At 41.8% G+C, this 27,720-nt stretch overlaps 1 protein-coding gene across 2 annotated transcripts in view; it reads right to left on the bottom strand.

The window, feature by feature from the left end:
- Nucleotides 1-23,460, bottom strand: part of SCML2 (Scm polycomb group protein like 2) — a 212,883-nt gene extending 189,423 nt beyond the window's left edge. The window contains exon 1 of one of the 2 annotated variants that reach the window (XM_012522124.4): nucleotides 23,367-23,460. The gene's annotated coding sequence lies outside the window, so the exon portion shown is untranslated. The remainder of the gene's footprint in view (nucleotides 1-23,366) is intronic. The other variant, XM_058292388.2, reaches the window with a different exon arrangement.
- Nucleotides 23,461-27,720: the final 4,260 nt, after the last annotated feature.

Genomic DNA, 27,720 nt, shown 5'->3' on the forward strand with positions numbered 1-27,720 from the left:
TCTTTGACCTTTTGACCTGCTCTTTTTTTTTTTAAGTACTGGGGACTGGAGATTGAACCTGGGACCTTGTATGTGGGAAGCCAGTGCTCAACTACTGAGCCACATCAGCTCCCCTGAGTTGGTTTTTTGTTGGATTTTTTAAAATTTGTTTTGCTTGTTGTGTGTTTTTGTTTTTTCAGGAGGCACTGGGAACTGAACCCAGGACATCCCATGTGGGAGGCAAGTGCCCATCCGCTTGAGACACATCTACTCCTCTGATTATCTTTTTAACTTTTTTGTTTTGTTTTGTTTTTAGGAAGGTACCAGGGATTGAACCCAGGACCTAGACCATGGGAAGCAGGCACTCAAACCACTGAGCTACACCCACTCCCTCTACTGATTTTTAAAGTGTGTCAACTTCCATGTATTTGTGGATTTTCCAGTTCTCTGCCTGTTATTGATTTCCATTTCATTCTATTACGGTCAGAGAGGATGCCTTGTATAATTTCAATCTTTTTAAATGTCTTGAGACTTGTTTTGTAACCCAACATGTGGTCTATCCTGGAGAATGATCCATATGCACTTGAGAAAAATGTATATGCTGCTCTTTGGAGGTACAATGTTCTCTGTTAAGTATAGTTCATTTATCATATTATTCAAGTGCTCTGTTTCCTTACTGATCTTCTGTTTAGATGTTCTATCTCTTGATGAGAGTGGTATATTGAAGTCTCTAACTATTATTGTAGAAGTATCTGTTTCTCCCTTCAGTTTTGCCAGTGTTTGCCAAATGTATTTTGGGGCACCATAGATACATGCATAAATATGCATGATTGTTATTTCTTTTTGGTGGATTGCCCCTTTTATTAATATATAGTGCCCTTCTTTGCCTTTATAACAGCTTTTGACTTAAAGTCTGTTTTGTCCAATATTATATAGCTATTCCAGCTCTTTTCTGGTTACTATTTTCATAGAATATCTTTTTCTATCCTTTCACTTTCAACCTATTTGTGTCTTTGGTTCCAAGGTGAGTCTCTTGTAAACGGTATGTAGGTGGCTCATGCTTTTTTATCCATTCTGCCTCTGTATGTCTTTATTTACGTATCCCCCTCCCCCAGATGGTTCTCTTGTCTGTCTGCTCATTGTTTGCTCGCCTCCTCCAGGAGGCACCAAGAACCAAACCCGGCACCTCCCACATGAGAGGCAAGTACCCAGCAGCCAGAACCACATCTGCTGCCTGCAGGCTACAGCATCTGCTGACTTGTGACATCTGCTCATTGCAGCAGGGGCAGTGTCTAGTTCATTGCTATAGGGGTAGTGTCTGCTTGTCTTCTTCTAGGAGGCAACAGAACCCGAACCCGGGACCTCCCATGAGATAGGTAGGCACCCAACTGGTCGAGTCACATCTGCTTCCCTTTCTATATATTTTGATTGGGGAGTTTAATCAATTAACATTCAGTGTTATTACTGTAAAGGTAGTACTTATTTCAGCTATTTTGTCCTTTGGTTTTTATGTAATCTCTTCTTTTTTTTAGTTTTTCCTTTATTGCAACCTCCTTCTCTATGTAGTTGATCTTTTGTGATGTATGTTACTAATCTCTTTCTCATTTCTGTTTCTGTATATTTTTAAAATACTTCCTTTGTGGTTACCCTGGGGTTTATATTATACAACCTACATCTATAATCTACTAATGTGAAAAGATACCAACATAGCTTCAATAGCATATATATTCTCTACTTCCATATCCCTCTGTGTCCCCTATTTATGTTGTTTTTGTCCCACTTTACCACTGTATATTTTGCATGTCCATTATCAGGTAATATGTCTTTTTCATGTTCAATTGTATTCTGACTCTTATAGGATTTAGAGAGTAGAGTTGTATATTAAAGATACGATACTACTGGGTTTTACATTTGCCCTCTAAGTTAACCCTTACTAAAGATTCATTTCTTCACATATTCCAAGTCACTCCCTCCTGTCTTTTCCTTTCAACCTGCTGAACTCCCTTTAGTAATTCTTGTAAGGCAGGTCACTTGTGGATGAACTCTCAGTTTCTGTTTATCTGTGAATATTTAAAACTCTCCCTCATTTTTTCCTCTCAGAACTTCCCTTTCAGTTTTTCCCTTTCAGAACTTAAATATATCATACCACTGCCTTTCTCGCCTCCGTGGTTTCTGATGAGAAATCAGCATTCAGTCTTATTGAGGATCCCTTGTTTGTGACAAATTGCTTTTCTCTTGCTGCTTTCAGAATTCTCTATCTTTAGTATTTGGCATTCTGACTAGTATGTATCTCGCTGTGGGTGCATTAGGATTTATTCTCTTTGGAGTATGTTGTACTTCTTTGACATGTATATTTATGCCTTTCATAAGAGTTGGGACATTTTCTGCAATTATTTCCTCAAATATTCTTTCTGTCCCTTTTCCCTTCTCTCTTTCCTAGACAGCCTTGATGCATATGTTTGTGTGTGCTTCATGCTGTCACTCAAATCCCTAAGGCACTGCTCAATTTTTTTTCTATTCCTTTCTCTGTTCTTCTGACTTGAATGATTTTGATTGTCCTGTCTTCTAGTTCACTGATGCTTTGTTCTGCCTGTTCAGATCTGCTGTTGTATGCCTCTGGTGTATTTTTAATCTCTTTTATTATGCCCTTAATTCCCATAATTTCTGTTTCATTCTATATTTTCAAATTCTTCTTTATGCCCACACAATATGTTTTTTTTAAAGATTTATTTTATTTTTATTTTATTCTCCACCCTCCCTTTGTTGTTTGTGCTCATTCTCTGCTGTGTCTTTCGTTGTGTGCTCATCTTCTTTTTAGGAGGCACTGGGAACTGAACCCAGGACCTCTCATGAGGGAGGGAGGTGCCCAATGGTTTGAGCCACCTCCACTCCACAGTGTTTTCTTAATATCCTTTAGCTGTATATTCATATTTTTGTTCACCTCCTTGAATTAAGAGATTTTTTGAACATCTTTGATTAGTTGTTCCAAATTCTGTGCCTCCTCTGAAGTTTTCATTTGTTCCCTTGACTGAGCCATATCTAACTGTTTCTTAGTATAGCTTTTAATTTTTTACTGATGTTTGGGCATCTGGTTATCTTGATGAGTTAACTTTGGTGGTCAGTTTTTCTCTTTTTTCTAGGGTTTATTGTTGATTGACTTTTTTTTTTTTTTTTTTTAAAGATTTATTTTTATTTATTTAATTCCCCTCCCCTCCCCCGGTTGTCTGTTTTCTGTGTCTTTTTGCTGCGTCTTGTTTCTTTGTCCGCTTCTTTTGTCGTCAGCGGCATGGGAAGTGTGGGTGGCGCCATTCCTCGGCAGGCTGCTCCCTCCTTCATGCTGGGTGGCTCTCCTTACGGGTGCACTCCTTGCGCATGGGGCTCCCCTACGCGGGGGACACCCCTGTGTGGCACGGCACTCCTTGCGTGCATCAGCACTGCACATGGGCCAGCTCCACACGGGTCAAGGAGGCCCGTGGCTCAAGCCCCGGGCCTCCTATGTGGTGGAAGGACGCCCTAACCACTGGGCCAAAGTCCGTTTCCCTGACTTTGTTTTAAGGCTCTTCTTTGATGCTTGGTTTCACTTATTCTGGACTTTTAGAGTAGCCTGTGTTCAACTGTTCAGATGTTCTCAGCTTTTCTTCATCTAAGATTTTAAGATTGTACTTTTTGTGCAATTGTTTCCCTCCAGGAGAAAGCTTCCTTTCCTATGTTCCTTCTCCAGGAAACTTGATCTCTTGTTTGTTTTTGTGCAGAATTTTCTCACCAGCTCCTATGATTTGTTTAAGTACCCTTTTTTCCTAACACTTTTCAGTTCTGGGACCTGCCCAGTCTTACAGCAGTTCAGTTTAATACCACCACCACCACCACCCTTTTTTTCCTGTGAGGCTTTTCTGCCTCTGATTTCTTCCCCATTATGGTATCCTGCTCCAGGGAGTCAGATGGGTCAATCTAGAAAAGTCAATTTTGAGTAGGTGGTCCAGCCAACAGAAACTGGATTGGGTGTGTACACCTCTTGCCAACAGTTCTGCTGTGGCCTCTCTTCTTTTTCCCCTTGGGGACCCTTTTGTATGCAGTATGCAGCACAAGTCAGTGGCTTGTGTTCTGACCTGGGTCTCTGTGGACTTTGTCCTTGTTCCTGGGTATGCATGGGATTCAAACTTGCGGCTGTGAGTGCCTCCAGAGTCTGCATCTGCAGTTGGAGGGACCCACACCGTGTGGGACCAAGTGAGGGCGAGGGGTTCAGACTGATGGTTTCCGGAGGTAAATTTCCTACTTGACATTAGAGGTTCTTTTTCTTTTTCTTTGATTCAGCATTTGTGGAGTCCTTCTCCAGGCTTTCTTGTCCTCCAGAGTTCTAAGCAAGTGGGGTTTGTCCTTTTATTAGCTGATTTTGAAAAGAGGTTTTTTTCCAGGGGATGTCTTTTGTCACCATATTGATGATATCACTAAGCAGATAATTTTTTACCTTTCATGAATAAATTTGGAAAATAAGGGGATTTCTAGTTTCTGATACAGTAGGCCATAGTATTTGGAAAATTCTCCTGATGGAAACAGGAGAATTGGTAACACATTGCCTTTAAAACTTCATAAAAGCGTTTTGAGTTGTGTATTAGCCAACAGGGTGCTGATGCAAAATACCAAAAATTTGTTGGTATTTATAAAGGGTATTTATTTGGGGTAGAAGCTTACAGTTACCAGGCCATAAAACATAAGTTACTTCCCTCACCAAAGTCTGTTGCCAATGTTGGAGCAAGATGGCTGCTGACATCTGCCAGGGTTCAGGCTTCCTGGGTTCCTTTCTTCCTGGAACTCATTTCTCTCTGGACTCAGCACCTCTGTTTTCTCCACAAGGTCAGCTGTAGACCATGAGGCTCTCTAGGCTTTTCCTCTTTCCACAAGGCCAGCTGTAGACTATCAGGCGACATGCTCTGTCTCTCTCCCTGGGGCTCAAGTCTCTCTGGGCTCAGCTGCTCTGCTCCTCTGTGTGCTTACTTCCTGGGCTCCAGCTCAAAACTCCAGCCTCAAAACTCTCTAACATCAAAACTCCAACTAGGGAAGTGGACGTGGCTCAACTGATAGAGCACCTGCCTACCATATGGAAGGTCCAGGGTTTGATCCCCAGGGCCTCCTGACCCATGTGGTAAGCTGGCTCATTCGCAGTGCTGCCCCACACAAGGAGTGCTGTGCCATACAGGGGCGCCCCATGCGCAAAGAGTGCGCCCAGCAAGGAGAGCCACTCCGCTTGAAAAAAGCACAGCCCGCCCAGGGGTGGCACTGTATACAAAGAAAACTGATGCAGCAAGATGACACAACAACAGAAAAAGAGACCCAGTTTCCCAGCACCACCTGATAATGCACGCGGATGCAGAAGAACACACAGGGAGTAGACACAGAGGGCAGACAAGGGGGTGGGGAGGGGAGAGAAATAAATAAAATAAATCTTTAACAAAACAAAAGTAACTCCAACTCCTCTGCTCTGCCATGTAGTTTTTATCTGTGAGTCCCCACCCACCAAGGGGGTGGGTGCTCAATGTCCTACTGATGTGGCCCAGTTAAAGCCCTAATCATAATCTAATCACACCCAGGTACAGACCAGTTTACAAACATAATCCAATATCTATTTTGGAATTCATAAACGGTGTCAAACTGCTACAAGTTGTATATATGTTACTATGATAAAAAGTTTAAACAAACTTCATAAATGCATCAAAAAGCTGTTAAGACTGTAAGAATCAGGTGAAGTTTTAAGAGAAAAACAAGAAATCAGGGAGATAGTAAGCAGGGCATTTTTTGCTGCAGGGAGGGAGGAATGGGGAGTAACTGCTTAATGACTATATCAATATGGGACTTTATTTTGGGATGATGAACAAACATTGTGAATAAAGTAAATGCCACTGAATTGCTCACTTTAAAATGGTTAATTTTATGTTATGTGAGTTTCACCTCAATAGAGTTTTTTTAAATACTCAATGACTCCAAAGCAGAATGAATAAAATGAAAGTCAAACCAGTCACATCACCAGTAAATCAAAGACAAAGAGGAAATCAGAGAAGGAGACAAAAAAATACAATTTTCAAAGGAGTAATGGCGAGACTGATAGGTGACTTTTCAACCAGCAAAGACGACCCTGGCGGCCAGATACTTTCAAAGTACTGAAGTAAAATAAAACTACCAACCTAAGGTTCTATACTTACTAAAAATATTCTTTAAGATTGAAGGTGAAATACACTCTTGGACAGACAAAACCTGAGAGAATGAATCCCTTGAAGACTTGCACTACAATAAATACTAAAGGGAATATTTCACACAGAAGGAAAACCATCCCAGATGCAAGACCAAAGATGCAAGAAGGACTGAAAACTAACAAAATGGTAAATAGGTGGGTAAATCGAAACGAGTCCATTTAGAGAGGAAGAAAGAGAATAAAAAATATGCAAAACAATGACATATAAGTAGGGTGATCATATTATTATACATGTACAATTCGGGACAGTTTTGAGAATGAAAGGGTGATCATATTATTATATATATGCAACTCGGGACAGTTTTGAGAGTGAAAGGGAGTGACAACATTCCTAAACCAGGACTTTGCTGGACAAAATGAAGTATATAATCACACTACATATAAATAGGGAGTTGGGTAAATAGAGTTAAAGAATCCTAAGGTCTGTGCATTTCCAGGAAAAGGGGAAAAGTACTTACATACTTTGTGTTGATATTGTAAATGGCGTATTTACATATATGTCACCTTCTGTTTTTGTTTTTAAATATGAATATATGAAACTATGTTCAAATTCATCAGTAATCAGGGAAATGCAAATTAAAGCCAAAGTGGTATACTACTATAAACCCTACAGATTGGCAAATATTTTAATTTGCAAGTTTTAAAGCATGCCAATAATACATCAATTTTTAAATGTGATTTTAAAAAACACTGGCAATAGGAGGTGTTGGTAATAATGTAGAGCATAGGAACTCTCATTTACAGCTGGTGGGAGTATAAATTGGTACAACCACTTTGGGAAGCAGTTTGGCATTGTCTAATAAAGTTGAAGATAAATGTAGCCTATGGCCAAGAAGTTCTACTTCTGTGTATATACCATGGAGAAACGTGTGCCCAGTGTACACTGAGATAAACTTTTAAGAATGTCCCTAGCATTTTGAGGAGTACTGGTTATTTTGTAGAATACTGCTCATTTGGGGGGTTTTCTGATGTTTTTCTCATGATTAGACTGGGGCTATGTGTTTTTGGGAAGGAAGGCCACTGAGGCGAAGGCAAAGTGCCCTTCTCATCACATCATATCAAAGGTACATGCTGTCAACATGAATTACCACTGGTGATGCTAAACTTAATCACCCGGCTGAGCTAGTGTTTGCCAGGTTTCTCTCATTCCTGCCCCCTTTCCATACTCTACTAAGTGCAGCCCATACTCGAAGTGGGAAAGGTGTTAAGCTCCACCTCCTTGAGAGCAGAGTAGCTACATAAAGTATTTGGAATGAGATTTGTCTCTTCCCCAGGGGAGATTTTCAAGCAAATTCAGCGGTCAGATTTGTTTTTAGGTGGATAATTCTTTTTTTTTTAATTTAGCCCCCCCACCCCACCCCCGTTGTCTGCTCTCCGTGTGACGTGTGACACAACAAAAGGAAACGGAATAGATTCCGGGTGCTGCTGATAAGGATAGAAGCGGTCACAGAGGTGGATAACTCTTAACAACAGAGTGAAGGCTGGACTAGAGCAGGGAAAGGCACCTGACCAAAAGATCAGATAAGACATTCTTGTGACAACCCCGGTTAAAGATAAAGACCTGGACAAGGTGGGGGGGCCTTGGGGATAGAGAGGAAGGTCCTGCAGGGTTTGTGGAGGGGGTGGGGAGCGGGATAGGGGAGAGGACACCAGTAAGTGAAAGACATAATGAGTTCATGTTAAGCTTGGCTAAGACATAAAGTGAGAGGTATCAAGTAGCCTGACAGAATTTCTAGCAAAGAGCTTTGTTCATAGCTGAAGTAAAAATGTTGGAAGTGTAAACTGGCACCTATAAGGTAAGCCCTAGATGGGGCTGGGATCATCCAAGGAGAACTTGTAGTTCAAGAATGAAAGAGAAACAAGGAAAGAAACTCTGGAAATGCCAGTTAGGTGGGACAATTTGGGAACATTCATGCATCTGCCTGCACTAGATCAGGAATTGACTAATAAAAAAGAACACATTTTGGTACTGATTTCTTTCTTCATGTAACTTAGAAAACTTTTTATGTGGATTTTACAAGGGACATAGTTCATCCAAAAATGTATGAAGCATGCCAGTGTAATTTTTCTATATTTTAGAATACCGTAAAAAAAAATCAAGATGTGGTTTTTCTCCAGATTAAAACAAATACTATTATTTAGAGGAGAAATTAGAGAAAATACCAAATCAGAAGTTTAAGAATAGGCTATGCTTTTTAAACTATTTGAAAAACTTTTAATTATGCAATATTTAAGACATTCGAGAATGTTCAATTTGATGTGTTGGGAATGGTTATTTTTGTCTTTTTACCTTATTCAAAGGAAAGCATTCAAAGTTTTGCATTAAGGTGATGTTTGCTTTGAGTTTGTTTTTATATTTTAGCTCAACTAATCTTCTGGGGAGTAGATGATATTACGGAAAAAGTGTCATATCATGGGATAAAAAAGCACTACACTAGTTGTCAGAAAGCCCAGGATCCATTTCTGATTCTCTTACTAAATGTACAGTCTTATGGCACTTCATATGTCTCGATCTCTGTTTCCCCACTGATAAAAATAGGGGGTGGGATGGGGCATTGCCTTAGTTTTCTGGCTGCTAAGACAAATACCACACCGTGGGTTGACTTAAACAATGGGAATTCACTCTCTCATAGTTTCGGAGGCTGTAAGCTTGCTTCCTCCCCAGGTCCATAGCATGCTGCAGGATTAGCAGTCCTGGGGATCCCTTGGCTTTCCCAATCACATGGCAATGTCCTCTCCTTTCTCTTCCAGGTTCCTGCTGACTTCCGGCTTCCAGCTCTTCCCAGTGGCTTTCTCTTTTTAAGGCCTCCAGTAATAGGATTACAACCCATCCTGATTCAGTTGGCCAAACCTTAACTAAAAATAACATCTTCAAAAGATCCTGTGTACAAATGGTTCTTACAATGGGTTCATTACAAAGGTCCTACAGGAATGGGATTAAGATTAAGAACATGTTTGTTTTTTCCTGGGGTACATAACCCAACCTGCCACAGGGCCTGCCCATCAAAGGATAGTTGAAGGACTCAAAAGAAAGAGATGAATGAAACTACTAAAGAAAGTACAAAGTACTATGAAAGAAAAAAAAAAGTACTATGAAAAACAATATATTATTATTATTGAAAAACTTATGAGAGCATATTAAGGAAAGGAATAAAGACTGAAATACTAAAAGGAGGAAGATAAGAAAAGCTCAAAGTTTAATATTTCTTTGTTCATTCAATTTATGAGCACAACTACTGTAGGATGTTTTTCAGTGCTGAGGAAACAAAGACAAGCTTTTGGGGAACTCAGAATTTTGAAAGAAAGATAAGCAAGTAAACAGATATATACAGAGGTGAGGGCAGCCTACTATGAGAAAAGTGACTAATTCTGCCTGGGAGAATAAAGTTAGGCTTCTAGAGGAGGTGGCATTTGAACTGGACCTTGATGGATGAGATGGAGTTTGTAGGAGAGGATTGAGGAGAGATGGTAGAAGTCACTGAAGCCGTATGAAGTCCTGAGAGAAAAAACATGTACAAAAGCATCTTGCAGTTATGTAAAAAGACCGGCAAGGTCAGTTTGGGGTTGCTGAGACTTTTCAATGAACTTGCAATTCGACTAGTGTCATTACTATGTAAATGAGTGCTCTTTTGAAAAAAAAAGCTCCTTTTGTAAAAGTACTGAAGTCTAAGAAGTTTCAAAATTCGTAAGTGTGTTAGAGACTCCAGACTTGAAATATTGAGGGAGCTGGGGAGTAGATTCATATGTTTTAGTAAATACCAAAAGACCTTTCTGACAGGGAAAAAAAACCAAAAACCTTTTCTGACAAAGGTTATTTTTATAACTAATTTCTGTTCCACATTTTCATGTAAAATATCCACCTTTTAAAAAACCTTTAGCCTGGTAATAGTTGGATAAGCATTTCAATGAATGATGAAAACTTAGCTAGTCATAGTTTGATCAGATTTATGTCATATTTAATTTTTCCACTTGTAAAATACATTAGGCAAGTCATAGAGATCAACCTACCCCTCCTTTTCTCACAACAAATAAGGCTTTAGCTCACACAGTTAACACTCTTAATGCTCTGGGACATTGAAAAACCTGTTTCTAAAAGCAATCTAAAAGTTGCTTACAAGTCAAAGACTCTCCACATTGCTCTTTTGTTGCTTAAATTCTAAGAGTGGAAAGGAGTTTGCCTGTCTGTTAGATAAGAGTAAGCTAACATCTGATAACATTCAATTAAATACAAGAAGTCTGAGATCACTTAGTTCCCTAGTCTAGTTGAGGTACTTAATGGGTAGATAGAAATTAGTCAAAATTAATATGGAAAGACCCCCACATCCAGATGCAAGATCAAAAAGAAATAAATACTCTTGGAAATTCACCAGAATCTAGAACCCATGGGGAGGATTGGCTAACTAAGGAAAATATTTCAGGATTTCACCAGCATGGTGTGAATTAAGAAAGACTGATGTTAGATTAAAATCCTTTTTCAACCTAAAATGTAAAGGAAAATTATCAGTAAACCCGGGAACCGTAATATGTATGTTGAGATTTTGAATGACAAATGCAAACAAATAGGGAGTGGACCTTATAGATTTCTTACCAAAGAGGAATGTTGAATGGCAGGAGAAATATAAATTAATAATCCCAATCAGAGATAATACTTTCTCAGATATCAAAATGTACTGAACAGCTATGTAAGTAAAGCAGCGTGGTACTGATGAAGAAGTAGACAACCAGGCCCATGAAAAAGAATAGGGAATTTGTTGCCAAACATATACTACAAGTTTAAAGACAAGCAGCAGACTAGTAGAATATTACAGCCAAAGAATATCTAGACTATCTGAAGAACCAGTGTCTTAAACAGACAAACCCAGAAACAGCCATGTGTACATAGATAACTTGTATACACATTTTTATCTTTATCCCAGGTCTCTCCTCTGTGTGCCAAGCATGTATATTCATTTCTCTACTGGACATCTTCTGGGTGACTCAAAGGTACTTCAAAGTCATCAGACTCCTGTTGCGGTGCCGTCCAGCGGCCCCGCTCCTGAAGAGGTAAGGACGAACAGAGCAAGACAACACACAGTAACCGCTCTGGAGACGCAGGCTGGTGGCGCGGGTCTGATTTATTGAGGAAGTGTAGTAGCTTTTATAGACCGTGAGGCAAAGTGCAAGCAGCTTACTGGCTATGCTAATTTAGTGAGGCTGATTGGTTCATGCGCTCTAGTTGCTGTGGGGAAGGCAGATTTCTGAGGGACATGCCTCAGCGCCATCTTTTGGGTGGAACCCCAAAGGCCTTATAGTTAGAGAGGTTTTCCTACGTCTAACAAGGCGTCGGCAGCTTGCCCACAGACTCCAAACTGAATTTATGATCTTCCCACACACTGGTCTCCCTGGTCCTCTTCAAACACTCTTTTTCCTTTGTGACTATCAATCTACCAGAAGGCCCTGAGTTAGCCTTGGCATTTCTCTGTCACCCATCATATGCACTCCTTCACCAAGCCTTGTCAGTTGCACCTCCCTAATATCTTTTAAGTCCATCCACTTGCCCCTATCTCCATCACCGCCTCCTTTATCCATGCCACCATCTTATTTGGCTACTGTTAGAGCTTCCTAACTGGACTACCTGTATCCACTCTGGCCTCTTACATTCTGTTCTCTCTGTAGTCTAAGGGATCTATTCAAAAGCATCTGCAGAATGGGTGTAACACAGTGGTCGAGCACCTGCTTTGCATGTACAAGGTCCCAGGTTCAATCCCTGGTATTTCCTTAAAAAAAACAAGAAACAAATCTGCTCCTCGCACTGAGAGTGGCCTTCATATGCCATTCTCCATTAAAAAGAAATGGAAAGAATGAATAAAAAGGATCAGAGCTCCTTGAATGACTGATTCCAGGTCTGGGGCATGAAATTTAAAAGCTGACCCTTTTTCTTTCAGAAGGAAACAGGAACCACTTTGAAGGGCTCCCATTGGATTCAGGTGGGATAATTGAGGCATTAAAAAATAATGTCAGGGGAAGCAGATGTGGCTCAAGTGGTTGGGCTCCCGTCTACCATATGGGAGGTTCCAGGTTTGGTTCCTCAGGTCTCCTGGTGAAGGCAAGTTGGCCCGTATGAAGAGCTGGCCCACACGGCAAACTAACACAACAAAAAAGAGCCACAGAGGAAAAGACAGTGAGAGACACAACAAACCAGGGAGCTGAGGTGGCGCAAGCGATTGAGTGCCTCTCTCCCATATCAGTATGGACACAGAGCAGACAGTGAGTGCATGCAGTGGGGAAGGGGGGGAATAAAAAAGTAAAATATATATTTTTAAATGACAATAGATTTAAACACATTGAGTATACAAAATCTGCAAGTTCAGATTGATAATATGAAAGAGAATGCAAAAAAACAAACTTACCAGTTGCCATTGGAAATAACTAGGTCATCAACACCTTACTCTGAAAAGTGGTAATTAAGGGGAGAGAATTATGAATTTGTTAAGCCTAATCTTATTTTAGGATTACCAAATAGTCTTAGTTGATGTAAAAGGTTCTTTTCAGAAGACTTGTAGCTAATAAGCATGAGAGGAATGATAGAATTAGAAAATCACCATTTTGACACTCCCAATGAAATAGGTGATACAGACAATAATCATCATAGAGGAAAGAAAAACCATGCTGGGATAAAATCAGGGTGCCAAAGCATCACTTACTGTTTGTTAAGGACAGGAATCTTTACAATGGCTGCATCTGGCTGTCATCACCTGAGTCCATCACTCACTATGAAAGGGGGCTAGCAGACCTTCTCTGCCTCTTTTTAAAAAATTATATTAGAGAGGTTGTGAACTTACAAAACAATCATGCCCAGGTGTGGAATTCCCATACAACACCCCTTCACCAACACACTACATTGTTGTGGAACATTTGTTGCAGATTATGAGATAATATCAGACTGTTACCACTAACCATGGTCCATAGCATACATTTGGCATATTTTTTCCATACCCCCTTATTATTATCACAGTATATCTTTGGCATTGATGCAAGAATATTACAGTATTGCTGTTAACTATAGTCCATAGGTTACGTTAATTGTATTTTTCCCATGCTTCTCCACATTCCCACCACCCTGCAGTAGTGATATATATTTGTTCTAGGTCACAGAAGGACATTCTTGCATTTGTACTATTAACCACAATTGTCATCCACCTCTGGGGTCACTGTGTTATTCAGTCCTTAGATTATTCTCCAGCTTTCTTTCAATTGACATTTACATCCCTAGACTACTCTTTTCAGCCACAATCCACTTATAAACCAGCTGCATTAGTTCTACTCACTATAATGTGTTACCATCAACTTTATCCATTTCCACACTTTTACAGTCAAATTAATTAAAACTTCTACATGCATTAAGCATCTGAATACCTTCTCAGCCTCCCCTCTGCCTCTTGATGTGAAGTAATAGGAAGTGCAGAGAATTGCCTATGTAATACTCTATTCTCCAAAATGTTGAACCAAATCCAATCAAGCCTTTAGAGGAAATACAGGAGTTAGAGGATCAAGTTAAACACTACCATGAAGAAGCAAGCAGACTAATATAGAAGGTGGAATATTCCACAAAACAGCTGACGATGTTTTCTTCCACAGGTCAATGACATGAAACAAAAAGAGGGAAGGAAGGCTGTTACAAAGTGATTACAAGAGATTTGAGAGACCTAACAAACACAATGTGTGGACCTTGTTTAGATCCTGATTCAAATAAACTGACAATAAAAAAAATATTTTTTGAGACCATTGGGGAATTTGAATACAGGGTGGGTATTAGATGATGTTAAGGAATTATGTTAATTTCACTCAATGTGATAATGGTTTGTTGATTATATGAAAAAAGGTGGCCATATTCATTAGCTATATACACTGGAGATTTTAGGGGTTAAATGTCATAACACTTGGGATTTGCTTAAGATATTTCATTTTAAAAAGAGAAGAAAAAGGGATAAATGAATCAAGTATGATAATTGTTAATAGTTGTTTTTGGGGTGATGATATGGCAGTTCATTTTACTTATTCTCTATGCTTTTGAGTATGTTGAGATTTTTCATAACAAAGAAGTTTTGAAAAATATGCCCCAAAATGCATATCTGTGTCAATTCCCTACCTAGAATCCCTCCATGGCTTCCTGTTGCTCTTCAGATAAAGACAAAAGTCCTTTTCCAGAGTCATCTCACACCATAGTCTCTGTCCTTTAGAAAGTAAGATTTCAGTCGGAGAAATGAGGTATACATTTGCCATCACAAAAAAGCTTGCATTTTGTTTGCAAAACTACCCTATTGGAATTGATTAACTTAATTAAGTTTTTAATAAGGGCATTAATTTTAGCAACTGCCATTGAGTGTGTGGTGGTACCTGTTAATAAGTGTCCAGTGGTTAGATCACTCCAATGTGAAGAAGTGAGAGAGGTGTGTCAAAGCCCACATTTCCATTTATACGATGTAAAAAAAATGATTTCTTAGAAGGTGGTATAAAAGGCAGTCTTGAAGATGCTTCTTTGAAATGTGTTTTGGGTCTCTTCCATTGCCATCTACTACTGCCCTCCTTTCCCAGCTGTTCGCTCAGCCTTCAATTCCCTCCCTTCCAATCCATTTTCCATATGGTAGCAAGAATGATCTTTCAGAAAGAAAATGTAATCACGCCACTGCTCTGCTTCAGTGGTTTGCTTCCTGTTGCTCTGAAGAGAAACTCTGAACTCTAACAGGCTTGGAAAGCCCTTCAAGGCTTCCTTCTCTCTGACCTCTTCTATATCCTCTAACTCTCTGCTGTAGACAAACAGAACTTCTTTGAATTCCTCAAAGAGGCGCTTTCTCTCTCTCTCTTTCTCACCTCTGAGTCTTTGAATATTCATCTTCACTTTGAATATGGATGGCCCTTCTGACCACCAGGCTGACTCCTACCCATCCTTCTATTGTCAACTTAAATGTTACTTTCTCTAGTTGTCCTTGTGTGTCTTCTTAGTACCCCATGTTTAGCACTTACTACACTGGATTGCAATTTCTCACTTAATTCCTATAAGCTTCTCATAGGCTTCTGTTGTATCCGCAGCATCTGGTGCAAGGCCTGGGGAGTCATGATGATTTGAAAAACATCTGTTGAATGAGTGAATGAATGCACTACCAATATAGCTTCCTAAATGACTTACCTGATTCCACATCCTTCTCTTCTAATTCTTGTTAGACTTATCTTTCAAACACACCTCTGTCTTCATGCTAAAAACATTTCCTTGCTTCTCTTCTTACAAGATTAAGTGCAAAGGTTTTGCTTTCAGGGGCCTCCGTAATATTTTTTTAAGAGATTTATTTATTTATTTATTTATTTATTTATTTATTTATTTATTTATTTATTTATTTCTCCCCTCACCCCCTCATGTTTTTGTACTCGCTGTCTCCTTTCTGTGCCCATTCGCTGTGTGTTCTTCTGTATGTCTGCTTGTCTTCTCTTTAGGTGGCACCAGGAACTGATCCTGAGACCTTATGGTTCAATTGCTTGCACCACCTCAGCTCCCTGGTCTGCTGTGTCTCTTATTGTCTCTCCTCTGTGTCTCTTTTTGTTGCATCATTTTGCTGCACCAGCTCTCCACATGGGCCAGCACTCCTGAGCAGGCCAGCACTTCTGCTCGGGCCAGCATGCCGTGCAGGTCAGCTTGCCTTTACCAGGAGGCCCCAATTGTCGAACCCTGGACCTCCCATATGGTAGATGGGAGCCCAATCGCTTGAGCCACATCTGCTTCCCTCCATAATTTTTTACTCTACTATGTATCCAACTTTGTATTATGAGAAAGATTTTTTTTCTCCAGAAATGATTTATAAAAATTTTTTTTGCAAGGAAGAAGTCAGAGCAAGAGAAAAACTAAGTCTCCTAGAGACCCCCACTAGCTTTCATTTGCAGGGAGTGCAGGCATTAAGGTGAGTGTGGAGTCCTGGATCCTCCAGCTGTCCTAGAATAGCCCAGAGTAGCTGATGGGGGTAGACAGGAGACCCTGGCAGCCCCTTTGGCCTGGGAGACCAGAGAGCATAGTGCAGTGAAGAGAAAGTGAAGAGCAGGGGGCTACTACTTAAAAACTGGATGCAGAGCTAAAATCTAATCTCCATGGTTACAACAGCTTCTTGATACCCAAGAGGCTGACTATACCTTGGGCTTTGGGAACATAAAACCCCCACATCTTCAGGATTGTGCTTACCAGTAACAATACTAAAGCAGCAGGAAGATGGCTTCCACCTCACTTCTATCATCCAAAGCTTATGAGTGGCAGAACCTAATTTATATTCAGAAATAAAGATGGGGAATGTAGTATTTCACTTCCTAGCCCCTGTGGTACAGGAGACACAGAAGGCTGAAATGCACACCATTTACCAATTGACCATACCGATTAAACTGGTATAGGAGGAATAGATGGCAGAAGTGGAAGCTTACTGTAGCAGCAGCAGCAACAGGAAAATGCCAATGACTTTGAACTGTCTTTGTACTCATGAAACTGCTCAGGTCTATGACAGTAACCTGAGTTTCACATGATGATGTATATTTCCCTCATTTAAGCTTTTTGGGCCTCACGTTTACTCATTCAAAAAATGAAAGGGTTAGAATAGATTTTCATTACTTTAGAAATAGTCAAACTTGCTAATTGCATTAATGAGGTAAGAAAAACATATTTGTGTAAAGGAGAGTGTGAATATTTTGATCTAAAGCAAATGAAGTTTTTATGTGTTCAAGAATATATAGTCTCTTTAGACTAATAATGGAATCCAACTTTAACCAACAGATAAAAATTTTCGCCATCAGTATACTAATTTAGTGCTTATATTTTGCACATCAAGTGTTTGTGTTGAATGTAAATGATTGCTTCTAGAGGGATTGAAAAGAGCCTCTCTCCCCAATAATCTTGTTTATACAACTAATTTGTTAAACAGATCTTTTCATTATAGAGAATAAAAAAGTACACATCAACTCAACCACAAAGTCAATGTTACTGGGTATAGTCATTAAGGAAGTTTCATTGTGATTATTAGATTTGGCAGCAGCTACAGTGATCCTTTAAGAAAATGCTTTTAGATCACTGTAACCGACAACCTTCCTTCTTGTATTGCCTCCGAATATTCTGGTGATTAATGGCTTATGTGAACAAATCTGTGCTTCGCCTCTTAAGCAGGCAGGGTGGCAGAGTGGATGGATCTGGCTGGCTTCAAGGGCTAACTTGCCCTGCTACCCACCAACTCTCTGACCTCAGGCAATTATCTTTAAGAGCAATTTGGACCTTGAGCAGTTATCTTTAAATGGCATTTTATTTTCCATTTAGAACGAACTGAACACAAAACCAAAAACTGGAGGCAGCCACAGAAGATAAATAGCATGCATTTGGCCACAGATTAAAAAGTTGCAATAAAGCCTCAGCATCCCTGATATAAGAATGTCAAGACCCTGAAGACCCAAACACTGAAAATCCTGGTATATATAATAATTCGATCGTTAAGAAAATTTCACAGTCAGATCCCCTTGTGCACCAGAGCCTTGACCTGCCCACCCAGCACCTATGGTGTCTGTATCTTGGGCATATGGGCTGCATTCCTTTTGTCTCCTGCTGCTTCTGCTAGGTTTGTGCCTCTTGTAACTACCTCCTCTGTCATTGTGTCACACAGCCCTGACAATCTTACAGGAGCTCAGTTACTGTGAAATCAGGATTTTTAAGCTCTGGAAGTTTTGGCATTCGCTCCATCATTATGTCGTTAGTGGGAAGCCACAAGAGGAGAGGTAGAACCTATTTCTATTTCTGCTACCCACACACAATTCAATCTCAGTTAGCAGCAGGAGCTGTTGTCTTTGTGGCTGTACCATCTGGGGTTTTGTCTGTCTAACACCCAGGGGTTTGTGCTCTGCATGTCTAACATGCTTGCCCTAGCACCCAGGATAGGGTGGTTTTGAAGGTGGCCTGATGAGAACCAAGACATTAAGGCTGAAGAACTCCCATCAGTGGGGGCAACATTTGCTGGGAATAGTCCCCCAGGCAATAGGAATTTTTCAGGCACAAATTCTAATTTTCTACTCGAGGAACTGCCTCAAAGTACTCAGAAAAATGCAAGCACAATGTACACACAGACCAGTCACTTGCAGCTCCATTGGAATATCAAGTCATAAAGGGTAAAGAAGGACCCCAAAGTAGGAGTTGTAATTAGATGAAACTTATAATTAATATAGAATTTAAATGGGATCCGCAAAAGACATTTGCCAGCAGACACTGTATCCAGTGAGAATTCAAGCTGCTACAGTCAATTTTAATTACATTCCTGAAATAGAAGCTGGCAGACTGAGGGAGGGATTTGAATAGACGGCTTTGATGAATCTTTGCTCCATCGACATATTTCACTAGCAATTTACTCAGTGTAGCAAAATTTGAAGGTGATAACAAGGTGATAAAGAAGCATTCTAAGGAGGATTGTTAGAAAAGAGATCCAGAACAAGTGTGTTAATACAATTTAAAGGTGTGTGTGTGTGTGTGTTTTGTTTAGATGAGGTGTCACTGAAGTTTATGCCATTAGTAGTAAGGAAGCTTAATTTTTCTATTTCTTCTTCCCTCTTTAGAACGTTCAAGTCTAATTTTCTGCCAAGTTCTTATCTCTTTAGCTTGCAAGGTAAAATGATTATCTACATTTAATCCATGAAATATAGGCTATCTCTATGTGTTCGGTAGGAAAGGTTAGGAACCATGAGGAAGTCTCATTGCTAAATCGCTCCCATTTCTACATCTTCTCTTTTTTTAATTTATTGCAATATATCACTCATACATAAACAATAAGTGTATAATAGTTGTGAACTTACAAAACAAACATATATAACATCAAACAAACACATAACATCTCACCCTACCACCAATAACTTGCATTGTTTTTAAACCTTTTTAACTAATAATTAAAGAGCATTGTCAAAATATTACTACTAAAGTATATTTTTCCCCTAAGCAATCCTATTATTATCTTTATATCATTTATATATGAACATACATAAACAATTAAGTGTATAGTAAAAGTTGTGAACTTACAAAGCAAACATGCATAACATCATACAGGGGTCCCATACATCAACCCTCCACCAACACCTTGCATTGTCGGGAGATGTTTGTTACAAATTATGAGAAAATATTGTCAAAATCTTACTACTAATCATAGTCCTTATCTTACATGTGGTGTGTTTTTCCCCCAACCCATCCTATTTTTTTTAAATATATTTTTTTATGGCAGAAGCTGTAAACTTATAAAACAATCATGCACTTATGCAGAATTCCCAAACAACACCCCTCCATCCACACACCACAATGTGGTCTGTAATTTGTTACAGATAAAAGAATATCATCTGATTATTACCATGTCCATAGTGTACATTTGGCTCACATTTTCCATACTGCCTCAGTATCAACACACAGTACATCTTTGCATAGATGCAAGAATATATTATTACTACTAACTACAGTCCATAGGTCATTCCAGCTGTATTTTTCCCATGCTTCTCCACATTCCCAACACCCTGCAGTAGTGATACACATTTGTTCTAGCTAACAAAGGACACTCTTGCATCTGTACCATCAACCACAATTCTCATCCACCTCTTGGTTTACTGTGCTATCCACTTCCTAGATTATTCTCTAGTATTCTGTCAATTGGCATTTATGTAACTAGATTACCATTTTCAGTCACATCCCCATTTTTACACAAGCTGTTACTCACCGTGTGTTACCATGTACTCTATACATTTCCATACCTTTAGAGTATAGCTAATTAAAACTTCTACAAACATTAAACATCAGTAGTCTATTCAGTCCTTCTCCTGTCTCCTTTAAGAACCCACCATCTACCACCAGGTCCTGAAGATATTTTCCTACAATTTCTTCTAGAAGTTTTATGGTTCTTGCTTTTTAGTTTTTTTTTATCCATTTTGAGTTAATTTTTGGATAAGGTGTGAGGTAGGGATCCTCTTTCCTTCTTTCAGCTATGGATGTCCAATTCTTCCAGCACCTTTTGTTGACTGGATTGTTCTGCCCGAGCTGTGTGACTTTGACAGGCTAGTCAAAAATCACTTGACCATACCTGTGAGGGTCTGTTTCTGAACCATAAATTTGGTTCCATTGGTCTATTGTGTCTGTTTTCAGGCTAGTACCATGCTGTTTTTACCAGTATAGGTAGGTATTATAATTTAAAGTCTGGAGATAAGGGTTCACTTTCCTCTTTTGATGTTTCTGGCTATTCAGGACTCCTTACCTTTCCAAATAAATTTAATGATTGTGTTTTCTATTTTTTCTTTAATCTGGTGGAATTTTTTATTGGGATTACATTAAATCTGTATATCAATTTGAGTAGAATTGACATCTTGATGATATTTAGTCTTTCAATCCATGAGCATGGAATGTTCTTCCAGTTATTTCGGGCTTTTAAAATTTGTTTTAACACTGAGTTGCAGTTTTCTGAATAGAAGTGCTTTACATCATCGGTTTATTCCTATTTGAATTGTATGTGTCATATTTTATTTTCACCACTCTTTTGACACCTTTAGTTACTTCTATTGATATAATCTTCATTTCTAGACTCTCTTCCAGGCCTCTCTCTCCTGTCTTTTCTTTCAGGCTCTAGCACACCCTTTAGTATTTCCTGAAAATCTGGTCTCTTGCTTAGAAATTCTCTCAGTTTCTGTTTATCTGTGAATATTCTAATTTCACCCTCGTTTTTGAAAGACAGTCTTGCTGGATATAAGATTTTTGGCTGGAAGTTTTTCTCTTGTAGCATCTTAAATATATCAGACCAGTGTCTTCTTGCCTCCATGGTTTCTGGTGAGAAGTCAGCCCTTAATCTTATTGGATATCCCTTATATGTTATGCTTTGCTTTTTTCTTGCTGCTCTCAGAATTCTCTTTGTCTTTGGCATTTGACATTCTGATCAGTATATGTCTTGGAGTTGGTCTATTTGGATTTTTTCAGATGGGAGTACATTGTGCTTCTTGGACATGGATATCTATGTCCTTCAATAGAGTTGGGAAATTTTCTACCATTATCTCTTCAAATATTCCTTCTGCCCCTTTTCCCTTCTCTTCTCGTTCTTGGGAACCCATGACACATATATGTTTGCATGTCTTTTAGTTCCCTGAGACCTTCTTCAATTTTTTCCATTCTTCATCTGTTCTTCTGTATGTTCACTTTCTTTTTTTTTTTTTCTTTTTTTAAAGATTTATTTATTTATTTAATTCCCCCCCCCCCTGGTTGTCTGTTCTTGGTGTCTATTTGCTGCGTCTTGTTTCTTTGTCCGCTTCTGTTGTCGTCAGCGGCACGGGAAGTGTGGGCGGCGCCATTCCTGGGCAGGCTGCTCTTTCTTTTCACGCTGGGCGGCTTTCCTCATGGGCGCACTCCTTGCACATGGGGCTCCCCCACGCGGGGGACACCCCTGCGTGGCACGGCACTCCTTGCGCGCATCAGCACTGCGCATGGTCAGCTCCACACGGGTCAAGGAGGCCCGGGGCTTGAACCGCGGACCTCCCATATGGTAGACGGACGCCCTAACCACTGGGCCAAAGTCCGTTTCCCTGTATGTTCACTTTCAGAGGCCAATTCTTCAAGCTCACCAATCCTTTCTTCTGCTATTATATGATTCCAATGTTTTTTTAAATTTCATTTATTGCACCTTTCATTCCCATAGGATCTGCTGTTTTTCTATGTATGCTTTCAAATTATTCTTTGTGCTCATCCAATGTCGTCTTTATATCCTTAATCTCTTTAGCCATCTCATTGAATTTATTAAGGAGATTTGTTTGAACATCTATAATTAGTTGTCTCAACTCCTTTCTGTCATCTGGAGGCTTATCTTGTTACTTTAACTGGGCCATAGCTTCCTGTTTCTTGGTGTGGTTTGTAATTTTTTGTTGGAGTCTTCGCATCTGGATTACTAGAGTATTTATTCTGGGTGCAGTTTTTCTCTTTAGTTTAGGGCTTCCTGTCCTTTCTCCCTTGCTGTCTTGTGCAGTAGGTGCCAAGCATGTATTTGGTGCTGTAAGCTGTGGAGGCTCAAACTGCCCTCATTGTGCCAGGGACCCATGAAGCTTCTTCCAACTTTCTCTTTTGTGAGGGGTAGGGAGAGAGTCACAGCTGTGTGGAATAATCCAAGTTGTGTAGGCCTAGACTGTAGTGGCCCAGAGAGACTGATGAAGCTTCACATCCCATTCTCCCCTGCCTGGGGTGGGGATGGAGCTGCAATGTGGGCACCAGTCTATGCTGTGTGGGTCCAAGATGACCGCTGTTGCCCTGGTAGACTTCTGATTTTCAGTCTATTCCAGCCAAAGTTACCTGCAGTTACCTGTATAGGCTTGTGCAGGGCCTGCCAGCTCCTCCCTGCCAGAGGTGGGCCTGAAGCCTAGGCTAGGGCTGCAGGTTGATCTGGGTGAAAGAAACCGGTTCCTCCTGTCACCGTGACTTTTGGTCAGCCCAGCTTCCCCTCAGGCTGGGGGCGGAGTCACAGTGATGGCCTCTTTCTGACTTGGGCTGGTTCCCACCCCAGCTGTTCCCAGGGTTATATCTTAGCCAGCCAAAAAGTCTACCAATCAGTAGCCAAAATCGGCAACCAACCATCCCCTCCTCCCCTATTTTTGGGAAATAGAGCTTCCAATTCCAGCCACAGAATAGCTCTTGGGGCAGCTCATGCCACTAGAGTAGGATAATCACCGGTCTCCGCAGCTTAGCCAGTAACTTCTCAGAGAGGCTGGTGCAGGTCCCTGCAGCTTCCTCCTGCTGGAGGTGGCACTGGGGCCTAGGCTAGAGCTGCAGTCTGACCTGGATGGGAAGAAAGAAGCCGGTCCCCACCAGCACTGGGATCCTCAGTCCGCCCTGCTTCCCCTCGTGCCAGGCACAGAGTTAAGATGGCAGCTCCCGGCCTCTTTCTGACCTGGACAGGCTCAAACTTTAGCTGTTCTCAGGATTATACTTTAGCCCACTGAATTTACTCCTCAGTAGCTGAAGTTGGTGCCCAACTGCCTCTTCCTCCCTCATCTTTAGGAAGTGGAGCTTTCAATTCCAGCCGCGGAAAGCTCCCGAGGCAGCTTGTGCCTGCAGTGGGGGATGGGCCCTGGCCTCCGGGGCGTGGAGCGCTCTACTTACAAGTCTCGTAGACGGGCAGTCTCCTCCTTCCACTCCTTCAAGGATGTTGCAGGCTGCTCTTCTGGCCTCCTGGAGCCCCCAAACAGGTGCTTCAGCTAGCTCCAGAGAGCTCTGGGTGTTTACTAACTGCTCTGTAGCAGGAGCTGACTCATGGAGCTCCTTACTCCGCCGCCATCTTGCTGGTTCTCGCTCACGTCTTCTTTTATACTGACTTCCAGGGCCTGGACAGCTGCAGGTGGCTTTTATTTTATTTTAATTTTTTTTAAGATTTTATTTATTTATTTATTTCTCTCCCCTTCTCCCCAACCCCAGTTGTCTGCTCTCTGTGTCCATTCACTGTGTGTTCTTCTGTGTCCGTTTGCATTCTTGTCAGCGGCACCAGGAATCTGTGTTTCTTTTTGTTGCGTCATCTTGCTGTGTCAGCTCTCTGTGTGTGTGGTGCCGTTCCTGGATGGGTCGTACTTTTTTTGCACTGGGCGGCTCTCCTAACAGGGCATGCTCCTTGCGCGTGGGCCTCCTCTACGTGGGGGACACCCCTGCGTGGCACGGCACTGCATGTGGGCCAGCTCACCACACAGGTCAGGAGGCCCTGGGTTTGAAACTTGAACCTCCCATGTAGTAGGTGGACGCCCTCTCCTTTGGGCCTAATCTGCTTCCCGAAGGTGGCTTTTAGAGAATAACATTGTCTTAGTTTCCTGTGGCTGCTATAATAAATTACCACAAACTTAGTGGCTGAAAACAACTCAGATTTATTCTCTTATAGTTCCGGAGGCCAGAAACCTGAAATCTGTTTCCCTGGGCTGAAATCAAGGTGTCAGCAGGACCCCATTCCCTCTGGAGGTTCTCATGAAGAATCCAATCCTGGCCTCTTCCAGCTTCTGGTGGCTGCCTCTGCACTCCTGGGCTTCTGGCCTCATTGTTCCAATCTCTGCCTCCAGGGTCATATCGCCTTCTCCCCTTCTGTGTGTGTATGTGTAGTCTCCCTCTGCCTCCCTCCTATAAGGATATGTGTGAGAGCATCTGGGGCCCATCCAGATAATCCAGGCTCATCTTCCCATCTCAGGACCCTCCATCACACTGGCAAAGTCTTTGCCGTGGAAGGTAGCATCCACAGGTTCCAGGGATTAGGACTGGATGTATTTGGGGGAGTGGCATAATTTAGCCTACTGCAAATATAAATAATACAAGTAGTCAACATTTATTAGATTCTTCAGGTGGGATGTACTAGGCTAAGCATATATGTTCATTTAATCCTTACTCCCCCTCTGCCCCCCCCCCCCACCAAGAAGTAAGTACAACTGCTATCCCATTTTACAGATGAGGAAACTTAAGTCTTAGAGAGGTCAAGTAACTTGCTCAAGGTCACGGCTGACACCAAAGCCCAATCTCTTGGTAAAAGGGAAAATTAGGACAGGGGCTAAATTAGTACATTTGATAACAAATTGTTGGGTAGTAATAGTGACTGGAGCCTGGGCCCAGTCTACTGCTGAGCTTCAGGTCCATCGGCGCAGGATGGTGGGCAGGGACTGGCCGTCAGCTGAAATCCTACTTGTGCGAGGGACTGCAGTAGACGGGCATTATTTTGCCCTACCCAGTATCCTTTCGAGGATCAGCAAGAGCTCCCTTTTTCTGGTACTGCCACCCTAGCTTTCCTTTGGGAAACTGCCACTTGTCCATTCCTGTATGTTTCTGCCTCAGGTGGGGCTTCCAGTAATATCATTTGGTCTCCCTGACTACAAAGGTTGGCACATCCACTAGTCATCTCTTGCTGCATAACAAATTACCTCAAAACATAGTAGCTTAAAGCCACAAACATTTATTACCTCACAGTTTCTATGGATCAGGAATCTGGACATGGCGTAGCTGGATGTTCTGGCTCAGGGTGCCTCTTGAGGTGGCGGTCCAGACGTCGGCAGGGACTGCAGTCCTCTGAAGGCTGGACCTGGGGCTGGGGAACCTGCCTCCAAGCTCTGTTACACAGGAGCCCTCAGTTCTTTGCTGAGGCAAGGCCTTCACTCCTCACCACATGGACCTCTCCTCAAGACACGGCAGCTGGCTTCCCCCAGAGCCTGCAATCCAAGAAAAAGAGCCAAGAAGCAGCTGCAGTGCCTTTTATGACCTAGTGTCAGAAGTCACAGCACCATCAAGTATGCCTTGTTCTGTTGGTCACACAGACCAACCTGATGCAGTGTGGGAGGACATAACTCAAAGGCAGAGATACCAAGAGGCAAGGATCCTGGGAGCCATCCTGGAGGAGGCTATCACAACCTGACTCTGCCCTCCCACTCCCATCATAGCACCCCATCTACTTGGCCACTGATTTATCCAAGGGATGGGCATAGGACCCAAGCAAGGCCAATGAGAGTGCATGTCTCTGAATCCTTCGTATGGTCGCTGGGAGTGAGAACCTCCCTCATTCCCCTTGGATCTCAAGCTGTAATGCTATGAGCCGGAAGGTTTTTGGCGGTCAAGTTCCCACCACATGGAGGAAGCCCTTATATCCTGGGAGAGAATGAGGCCAAACAGCAGGAAGCAGAGCTGAGAGTTGGAAATAGAAAACCCTGACAATATGGTGGCACCCTGGGTCCCTCCATGCCTGAAGTCCACCCCTCGATTTCCCAGTAACACAGGCCAATATATTTCCATTTATTCCTTAAGCCATTTGAGGTGGGTGGGTTTCTGACACTTGCAACTGCAAGGGCCCTGACTCAGGCATGACCTGAGGAGCCTCCTGGGAATGAACTCATCCTATAGGAACAGAGTGTCAAACAGTGACAGAGTCTTAGCTACGTGAGAAGTAACCACCAAATTGCACAGCCTTGCTGCCTTACTCCCTTAGAACCAGGTCTAAGACCTACGGATGAAAGAGGAGGGTGAGAAAAAGTGGGGCAGGGAAGTGGATGTGGCTCAAGCAATTGAGCTCCTGCCTATCACATGGGAGGTCCTGGGTTCAGTTTCCAGTGCCTCCCAGAGAGATGAGCAAGATAGTAAGCTGGTGCGATGGGCAGGTGCGGCAAGCTGACACAACAAGGTGACGCAACAAGGAGACACAAAGAGGGAAGACAATGAGACACAACAGAGTGGGGAACGAGATGGCCCAAGCAATTGATTGACTCTCTCCCACGTAGGAGGTCCCAGGTTTGGTTCCCGGTGCCTCCTAAAGGGAAGATGAAAAGACACAGAGCACACAACAAATAGACACAGAGGGCAGACAGCAAGTGCAAACAATAAGGGGCAGGGGATAAATAAAGTAAAATCTTAAAAAAAAAAGAGAAAGTGGGGCAAAAGCAGTCCTGAATTTGTGCCCTGGTGACAGTGGATCGCACCAAGCAGAAGGAGAGATGCATTCACTGTTTCCAGCACAAAGCACAGTCAGGTTTTGTAACTTGAGAACGCCTGGCTCACAGCCTCAGCTGGTGTGGTGACAGGGGCTTTGTGGTGTCCAGATGCTGGGTGCCACCTGTAACTGTGTCCCCTAGAGCTGATTAATTTTTGGACACCAGGAGGTGTCCCCCTCTCTCTTTTGCCACTTTCCCCATGTGGCACCAAGAAGACCCTCTGTGCTTTCCATCTCCCAAGAGGAAGCTTGGCATTCCAGCAGCTCCTTCTTGCCCTGGCCTGGATTTTGCACTGCTCCCGCCTCAAAACCTGTGAGTCCCTGGAAGGGTCCAGTCCCAGAGTTTTTCCCCCGATCGATTGCTCCCCAAATATTGATGGGGCGAAAGCCTGAGAGAATAAGCATTACTTGTGGCACCATTAATAATGAAGACATAAAATAAAAATCAAAACTTGGAACCGTGAGAATGCTAAAGGAAATCTTTAAGTCCTCATTATAATTCTCCTAAAGAACATTAACGCCTTTTTAAAAAGTTTCAGTTATATGGAACTGCAGAAGTTTATTAGCATTACCAGACCAAACCAAGCAAGGAAACAGGCCATCTTGGCTCCCTTCCAGAACAGAGCTGCTCTTATGAAATACACCGTCAAGTACCTCGTGGTGCCTGCTGCTTTCGGACAGTAGATGGCAGTGTAGGACAACAATGAAGCCACTGTTTGTCAGGCTGCTTGGAGGAAGAGGGGGAAACAGACATTGTCAACCCCAATCTTTTGCTTACTCTGGATCTCATTAAAATAGCACCTTCAAGGTCAGAAGGATAGGAAACCTTCCGGATGGGGAGAGATAAAATAAGCTTGCAGAGGAAGAAGTGAAAAAGAAGACAAGGATCTTCCTCTGGAATGGGAGAAAGAAGCGGCTTTTATGTGTTTTCAATGTCAGGCCCCCTGAGACAGTGGGAGGAGGGGGGGAGGGGGGCTGTCCGGGGCAGGCAGACATTCCTGTCCGCCCCCCATGGAC

The sequence above is a fragment of the Dasypus novemcinctus genome, chromosome X (genome assembly GCF_030445035.2).
Source record: "Dasypus novemcinctus isolate mDasNov1 chromosome X, mDasNov1.1.hap2, whole genome shotgun sequence".
NCBI lineage: Eukaryota > Metazoa > Chordata > Mammalia > Cingulata > Dasypodidae > Dasypus > Dasypus novemcinctus.